The sequence below is a fragment of the Petaurus breviceps genome, unplaced genomic scaffold (genome assembly GCF_028583685.1).
Source record: "Petaurus breviceps papuanus isolate PSGF00001 unplaced genomic scaffold, PetGlider_PUasm1.0 189, whole genome shotgun sequence".
Classification (NCBI taxonomy): Eukaryota; Metazoa; Chordata; class Mammalia; order Diprotodontia; family Petauridae; genus Petaurus; species Petaurus breviceps.
In genome coordinates, this window is record NW_027185809.1 from 50,719,002 (window position 1) to 50,728,459 (window position 9,458).

General features: G+C 37.5%; 1 long non-coding RNA gene across 4 annotated transcripts in view; it reads right to left on the reverse strand.

Moving 5' to 3' along the window:
• The window catches only part of LOC138164102 (uncharacterized), a 218,656-nt gene that overhangs the window by 198,424 nt on the left and 10,774 nt on the right, over window positions 1–9,458 (reverse strand). For all 4 annotated transcript variants that reach the window (XR_011169000.1, XR_011168998.1, XR_011169001.1 and 1 more), the window contains exon 2: window positions 5,403–5,472. This is a non-coding gene — a long non-coding RNA (uncharacterized lncRNA). The remainder of the gene's footprint in view (window positions 1–5,402; window positions 5,473–9,458) is intronic.

The following is a 9,458-nucleotide window of genomic DNA, read 5'->3' on the forward strand; positions in this document are numbered from 1 at the left end:
TACATGTTTATCACCACTATTCACATGACTCCCAAAGTTCTATTTTTCACCCTCAGCCTTTTCCCCAAGCTCCAATTTCCACATTTACAACTGCCTGTTTTTTTCATCTCCACCTAGATCTTCCATCATTGCTTTGAACTCTATAAGTCAAAAGAACTTAGCATTCCCTTCCCACCGTCACCAACAAACCAACTCCTCTTTCTGACTTTACTATTTCCTTACCATTATTCTCCTATTAATCCAGGTCTTAGAGGCAGTGTAGCATAGCAGATAGAAGGTTAAGCTGGAGTCAGGAAGATTTGGCTTCAAGTACCATGCTAGCTGTGTGCTGTGTGACCCAGATCTGGCAAAGAGCTAAAATCCTTTGTGCTTCAGGCAACTTTCTAAGACTATAAATTACAGACTAATTACTATTTTTATTATGAGAGAGGAAGTTCCTGTACAGATTCCTAAATTAATAACATCAGACATTAAGATCCTCCCCTGACTGATGCTGAGTGAGGGAAACAGAACCAGGAGAACATTGTACACAGTATCAACCACATTGTGGGATGACTGACTTTGATAGTCTTAGCCCTTCTCAGCAATGCAAGGACCTAAAACAATTCAAAATGACTTATGATGGAAAATGCCATCCACATCCAGAGAAAAAACTATGTAGTCTGAATGAAGATCGAAGCAGATTATTTTCTTTTTTGTTTTGTTTTTCTTTCTCATTGTTTTTCCCGTTTGTTATATAATTCTTCTATGCAACATGACTAATATTAAAATGTGTTTAATAGGAATGTATGTGTAGAGCACATATCATATTGCAAGCTATCTTGGGGAGGGAGGGGGAGAAAACTTAAAACTTATGAAAGAGAATGTTGAAAACTAAAAATAAATAATGTAATTTTTTAAATTCAACTTTGGGCTACAGGTTCAACTATTTACTTTTATTCCAAGTAAACCAGTAATATTGTGAGAGAGAGAGAGAGAGAGAGAGAGAGAGAGAGAGAGAGAGAGAGAGAGGGAGGGAGGGAGGGAGGAAGGAAGGAAGAAAGGAAGGAAGGAAGGAAGGAAGGAAGGAAGGAAGGAAGGAAGGAAGGAAGGAAGGAAGGAAGGAAGGAAGGAAGGAAGGAAGAAAGAGAGAAAGAAAGAAAGAAAGAAAGGAAGGAAGGAAGGAAGGAAGGAAGGAAGGAGGAAGGAAGGAAGGAAGGAAGGAAGGAAGGAAGGAAGGAAGGAAGGAAGGAAGGAAGGAAGGAAGGAAGGAAGGAAGGAAGGAAGAAGAAATTCCTGTAATTTTTGACATCTTCCTCTCCCAAGTCCTGCCCCACAACACACAAACACATATATGCTAGTCAATTCCCAAGAATTGGCTTCTTTTCTATTACTGTTCTGTTGACCTAATCTACAACTGTGGGAGTTAGTTGATGCACTGGATAGAATTCCAGACCTGGAGTCATGAAGACTCATCTTCATAAGTTCAAATCTATTTTCAGACACTTACTAGTTTTTTGACCCTGGGCAAGTCACTTAAACCTGTTTGTTTCGATTTCCTCATCTGTAAAATTAATTGGAAAAGGAAATGGCAAACCACTCCAGTATCTTTGCCAAGAAAACTCCAAATGGAGTTACAAAGGGTCAAACACAACTGAAATGACTGAATAACAATGAGAGTACAACTGTAGTCTCCAAATTGATCTCCCTGCCTTTAATCGATCACAAATTAATTAATCTTCCTGAAGCAATGCTTTGATTCTGTCACTCTTCTGGCTTAAAATCATCATTGTTTCCCCATTTCCTACTAAATAAAGTCCCCATTCCTTCAGACATTCAGGGTCCTAATCAGTATCCACTTTCCTTTCTTTCTCTCTCACTCATTCCCTACATGAACATTACACATCTATGACACTAAATATAGCCAGCTCCTATATAACTGGGTACAATTCATTTTGAAAAGGAAAGCCCATCAAAGCCCTACATAGACAACAGTTGGCCACGGATCATGTATCTGAGCCAACTGGATTACTCTTTTTAGATTCAAGGCAGTGTGTTGTACTTCAAAGGAGAGACAGAGAGATGACATCACATGTTCTGGGAGAATCTTCCACATTTATTAAATCATATGACCTATGGCAAGTCACTTAACATCTCTACACCTCAATTTGTTTATGTATAAAATGAAGGTATAATATTGGCAATGTCTACCTCATGGAATTCAATCAATCAGTCAGTATAAGTACCTGTCACGTATCAGGTCCTGTGCTAGGTGCTGGAGATTGTTATGAGATCTCACTAGGGTAAAGTGTGTTGCTAAGTGCTTTGTAACCATAAAATTCTACATAAATATAAACTAGGATTTTAATTAATAGAAATGGCCTTCCCATTGATTCAATCAATATTTATACAGTGTTAAATATCTAATATTTAATATCTATTTTACAAGGAATGAATAAAAATATCCAATAAGGCATGGTTCCTACCCTCATTGAACTAGCAATACAGTATTGAAATGTAATATATACATATTATAATAATAAATAAACGGTGATAAGTAAACAAGAAAAGTAAAAGTGCTACAAAGATGGTAGAAAAGACTTTTCTAACTTAGAGGATTATTGGGATAAGACAGAAATCAATGGAGGGGTTTTTTCATTTGGTTTTGGTTTTGTGGGGAAAAAAACATTTGTGTGTTTTTAAGCACAAATGTATAGGAGTTGGAATTTTAGAATATTTAAAACTCACATTTTTAGATTGCTTTCCAGTTCATGAAATTCTTTTCTCACAACTCTATAAGGAAAATAGTACAAGTATTATTATACCTATTTATAGATGAAGAAACTGAGTTTCAGAGAAGATATTTATTTTTTACTCACTTATGATGTAACTAGTAAATATAAGATCCAGAATGTAAACCAAGGTGTCTCATGACTCAAAGGCCAGCACTTTCCATCACACCATACTGTCTCTCTATTCAAATTATTTTGAATCAGAGTATTGCATTAACTCAGTAGTTTCAACATCAAATTGCATGTTAATTTTAAAGTTTATGTCATTAATCCATTTGTACTACTATTATCTAAATCTTCCTTTCTCTTAAAAACTTGTCACATATATTGATGATGAGAGTAAATGAACTAAGGGTATATTATGCAGATGGATTTCATTGAGAATGTCCCACCCCTAAACATTGTCAAAGAGAGATTGAATGACCTCATCCTTAAAGGTCATTCTTGATCAGGTACCAATTATAGTAGAAGATCTCTGAGGTCCTTTTCAACCCTAAGAGCCAATGAATTGGGACAACTTATAAAACGAAGCTTAAGCTCTATGTGTTATGGACCCTTTGGCAATTTAGTGAAGCCTAAATAGACCCTCTTTCAAAATAATGCTGTTGCTGATGATTTAAAATCATAATTGAAGGAAATGCTAAATGTCAATTATAATTACTGAAAATAAGATGTAATTTTTTCCCATCCAAGTTCATTAACCCTCTGAAATCTATCCATAGACCCTTTGGGGGTCCATAGACCCCAGGTCAGCAACCCATACTATAAACCATGGGATTTAGATTCCTAGTCTACTAATGCACTGGGCCATCTTGCCTTCTTGAGCCTAATAGCCACTCCCAGAACACTGTAAATTCAGGACATATGTTAGGTTTTAAGGCCATATGCCATTGTTCAGCATGAACCCAGGTTAATAAGAGAACACTGAATATGGTCAATGACCTATGGGACTGTCCCAATAAACATTCTGCTGGTCTCCACCACATCTATAGGGGCAAATACCTCTCAACCAGCCTTTGTTATTCAGTGCCAATTCTGGGCCCACGAAGGCAATAAATTTTCAGCGTTAGTTTTTACAATCCCATACACAATGTATGAATTCACGGTGGCCAAATCTACATGCACTTTCAAACTTCTTACTCTTGGGGGTTGGGGTGGGAAATGTGTGAATTTTCTGCTTTAATATTTATTATGGCAATACCGTAGATCCTGTTAAAAACATACACATACACAATGGTGCTACATCAGCAGGTTCCAGAAACTAATAAAAGGGGCTATAAATAAAATGCATAAATTTGATTAAAGTCATTAAGTATCAGGACTTTCAAAAACAGTGATATAAATAAAACATATTTTGTTTTGTTTTCTTTGTTTGGATTTCAAAGCAGAATTTGTTTCTAGAATCTCAGTACACTCATAGATAATTGTCAACCCTCCTAAATTTCCCTGCATTGCTGTAATCTCAGGGGGTTATTTGTAAGCACCCAGCATCTGAGGGGGGAGAAATAACTCCTGAATACCATAAAAATAGATTTTTTACACTATCCTTTTAGTTAAAGATAATTGAATCCTACATCTCTTTCTTTGTACAGACATCAGAAAACATCTTTTGTAGGCTTCTTTTCCAAAAACCTACTAACAGATGTCTTAGCTATTGTTTTAATAATTATGCCCATACCTTTCTGCCTTCTTGAACAACGTTTGGGTTGGTCAAATTTATTCCCATCCATACTTCATTTTCACTTCCCTCAAGTGAATATTCTCTTATTCACTATTTCTTTACTAAGTAAAGATCATTTCCTACCATGAAATTGTGGTGACAATAAATGTAATATTCTCTGACCCTTGCCATTGAAGTGGCCTGAGCACAGGGAATAATTCCTCACAGTTCACAAGTTAAAATCACCTCATTCTCTGCATAGAATCAGAATGCTAGAATTAGAAGGCAATTGATAGGTCATCTGTCCAATTTCCTCATTTCACAGATAAGGAAATTGAGGCCCAAATAGAGGAAGTAATAATTTTCCTAATGTCACACCTCATTAATGGGAAAACTGGCCCTTGGGCACAAATCTCTTGATGCCAAATCCAGTGCTTTTCCCCATACAACAAACTGCTTTGAATAAACTACACAGATTCAACTCTTTCATGCTTCTGAATAATGAAGTGTTTAGAAACACAAGTGGGAGAGAAGAGGAGATGGGTGGAACTACTTCATAGGCCAAAATAAGTGCTATATTATTCATCTCTCTTGTCAATCCACAAATGTGTGTGTGTGTGTGTGTGTATGACAGAGACAGACAGAGAGACAGGAGCAGAGAGAGAATTTATTAAGTGCTCACTATGTGCCAGGTACTATGCTAAGGACTAAGAGTACAAATACAAGCAAAAAAAAGATATTCCTACCCTCAAGGAGCTTACATTCTAATGGGAAGAGACAGCACATAAAGAGGAGCTAGAAAAGGGGAGAGAATGGTTTGGAGATAGCCCTGAAGTGAAGTGAAGTGGATCCCTGAATCTGGGCAAGAGAAGGCAAAATGTCTGTTGACAGACATTTCTCAATAGTGGCTCCCTGAGCAGACAAAGTCACAAGTTCAGTCAAAAAGCAAACAAACAAAATAATGTTCTTACCTTACTTTTCCACAGCACTTTGTTTGAAAGCATTTTTTACACCCATTGTCCCATCCAAGCCTCAACAGTCCTATGAAAGATTCAGAGCAAGTGTTATTATTCCTATTTGACAAAAGAGAAAACTGAGTCCCAGACAAATTGAATTCCTCAGAGTCTTATTACTAGTTAAATAGGAGAGTTTGGAACAGGATACTAGTCTTTTGATTCCATGATAACGTAAGGATAGTCAGGACGTTCATGCTTGCTAATTTGGCTTGACCCGACTATATCTTATTCAGCTTTGTATTCTCTAAGGTGTCTAACATGAGGAATTGCAAATAGTAGAGGCTTTAAAAAGTGTGTCTTGAATTGAATTAAATTACAGGTAAAGCTGCTTCATTATGCCAACTTACAGTAAAAGTAGGACATTACATCATGGGAGATCAAGGAATCAGAGAAAACAGGTTGCTAGAAGAGATATCACAGAATTCTGTGCATGACTAGATTCCTTGGGAAGATGTGTCCAATTAAGAGACATGAACCTAAGAATGGGATTTACAATGCTGAATCTGTCGAATGCTAAATTGTTCGGTTGCATAGGGAATGTAATGGATTTACCTTATTGCTTTTTCTTCCCACTGCTATAATGAACATCCCCTAATAGAATGTGCATTCAGTAAGACCCTCATGCTGTGATCATGGCAGCTAAGTCATAGTGATAATAATAAGGCTAATCTCTCATGTATTAAGTAGGACCAGCCCACAGCAAGAAAAAGTGGAATATCAGAGAATGAGGCTACATTAAAATGCCATGTAATAATCTGTTGAAGTAACTAGAGCTATTTAGCCATGGGGTGTTGCAGTGATAATATGATATCTGTCTTCAAATATTTGAAGGATTACCATATGGAAGAGGAATTAGCCTTGCTCTACTTGACTTTAAAAGGGAGGACTTGGAACAAATGGGTAAAAGTTTCAAAGTTATGTTTATGTTTGGCACAAGGAAAAAACATTAACAATTACTAACAAGCAGTGAAGATAAACTTACTAACAAGGAGTAATGGAATGGGCTACCTCAAGAGTTAAAATCATATCACTGATACTATCTGGTTCAACTCCCTCATTTTACAGATGAGGAAACTGAGACTCAAAAAGATATAGTATGATCCAAAGTCACACAGGTAGTAAGTAGTGCAGCCAGGATTTGAACTTAGGTCCCAAGTTTCCAAGTTTAGTGCACAGTTCGTTTCACTGACTGGGCTCCCCATTACTAGAAGTCTTCAAGTAAAAAAATGATTGATCATTTGTCAGAAATATTATAGCAAGACTTTTATTCAGATACGTGTTTAACAACTAGAATTTATATAGAGCTTTAAAATCTGTAAATTACTTTACAAATATTATCTCATTTGATCCTCACAATGACCCTGGGAAGTAGGTGCTGGCATTCTCACACAGGGTCATAGCTAATTAGTATCTGAGGTCACATTGGCACTCAGGTCTTCCAGACTTGAGATATAATACTTTATTCACTATGCTACCACTTTGCCAGACTTGACCATATGATTTCTGAGTCTGCTTCCAACTCTGAAAATCTATCATTCTCTGAAATAGAGAAGGTACAAAAAGGACAGAAGTTTAGTATTAGCCCCGCCTTACCACAACCTAGGCCCTCCTAGATAAAGAAAGGAGCTGAAAATGGTATCATCAGTGCTTCAGGTAGGACTTTGTTCTTCACTCTTCTTTTAGAGAATCCAAGATAGGCTCTAGAACCTAGTTTATTTCACCACTTACAAGTGAAGTCAGGAGGTATTAATTAAGCACCTAATGGGTGCTGAGAATAAAAGGGAAAGTGAAAACAGAACCTGTCCTCAAATAGCTTACATTCTCTACAAATGGTTGAAAACCATTCAAAAATACCTTCTCTCAGCTCCCTGTCTCATTCTCACATTCTTTGCTTCTACCTTCAGTTTGAGTCAGATCCTGGGAGGTAAATCCAGAAAGTCCCAGGAGCAGACAAATCAGAAAGGAATAGCAAACCAAAATGCTATAGGTCATAGTCAGGCAACCCCTTTGTATAGAAAGGTACTGTGGGGCCAGGGATGAACGTATGGTCTGAGTGAACCATATCAAGTCAAACTATTAGACACAGAAGGATTCCTAGTCAGAATAGGTACGTTTAGGGGTCAGTGTTCTAATATCCAAGATGGACAAGAATGCTAGGTATACCAAAAGCCAGTGATGCAGCTGGGTACTTTTCCTACATAAAGGTCTGGTCATCATGCCCATTTTGGAGAGTAGAAGGGCTGCCTTTATATGTATAGAGTATGTGAGCTATATTCTTCAAACCCTTGCCCATCCAGTGAAGGATGAAGATTAAGTGTCATTATCCCTAGTTCATCAGTGAGAAAACTAAGTTGCAGACAAAGTTAATTTCCAGGGTCAAAACTGCTGCTAAGTGGAAGAGTTTGTCTGGTCTTCTGGGTCTGTGTCACAACACCAGTCAGTAACTCTGCTCTTCCTCTCTGCTATTTTAACAACTTCTGGGACTAAATGGCATGCACCTTAAGTGGGTTGGCAATTGGAGATTGCAGAGGCAAGGAGAGATAGATAATGAAAGAGCTGAAAGAAGAAAGGTCTGACTATTCTTTTCTCATCTATGTAAATAATAACTGATATCTATATAGCCCTTTAGAAAGCGCAAAATTGGGGAGGCCAGATGGAGCAGTGAGTAAGAGTACCAGCCCCAGAGTCGGGATGACTTGGGATCGAATCCGGGCTCTGATACTTAGCACCATACCCAGAAATAACTGGCCATGTAACCTTGAGCAAGTTACTTAACCCCAATTGCTTTTTAAAAAAACTGCAAAGTACTTTATATACATTAGCTCATTTGAGCAACACATCAGTCTTGTGGATCAGGTACAGCAGATATTATTCTCATATGACAAATGAGCAAACTAAGACTCAGAGAGCTTGTGACTTGCCCATGGCCACAAAGCTAATAAATATCAAAGGATTTAAACAGTAAGTCTTCCTTACCCCATGTCCAGCATTCTACGCAATACACCATGATCCTCTTGCATTGGATAAGGGGTCTCAAAAAACGAAGAGCCCTAGAGATTTGCCTTTACCTTACCTGAGAAACCACATGGACCTGATGGTTTTCTAAAGAGTAGTAATAATAGCTAACATTTTAAAGGGTTTTAAATATGTAAATCACTTTATATACATTACTCTGATTTGAGCCACATAAGACTATGAGATAAGAGCTATTATAATCTTCATTTTACAGAAGAGGAAACTGAGAAGCAGAGAGGTCATATGATTTACCCAGGGTCACACATCTAGTAAGTGTCAAAAGCAGGATTCATGCTCAAAAGAACCATGAGGAATGCTGGGAAGCTGCAGGATGAGAGAGGAAAAACTCCACTTCTCTCATCACTCCCCACCTACTTTTAATTAGTAGAGATAAAGAAAAGCCTATGACAGATCTCCACCAAAGAAATGCTCTTATTAGGCTCTGAGGGACTCCTGGATTTTTGACTGCTCGGGACTAATGAAGACTCCTTCTAGAGTCTGTTTTGCTTTCCTCTTTTTAATAAGACTTTCTTCTGTACTACTGTGAGTTTCATGCTTGTAAGGGAAGTGTCAGTATCAATATATGAAGGGATTATGTTCAAAGAGTTACATATTTCTGGGATGGTGAGTGATAAACAGTCCAAAAGAGTGAGAAAATTTTAGAGTGAGCCCTTTGTGTCATAAGAGTCTCTGACACATAAGGGTTAAACACACAAACTATAAAGTACCTGTTAGTATTATTTACTTAACCTTATGTGCTTGGGGTCCTGAGCATCCCTGCCCTCAAATGACACAGTATCCATCTTGGCTCCCAGGTAGAAGAACTATTTATAGAAGATTCCTATGCTCTTGGACAAATGGAATTCCTAAATTCCTCCTAGAAACTCTAGACAGGTAGGTAGGTAGGTGTGTGGGTGGGTGAATGGATGGATATCTGGATAGATAGATAGATAGATAGATAGATAGATAGATAGATAGATAGATAGATAGATAGAT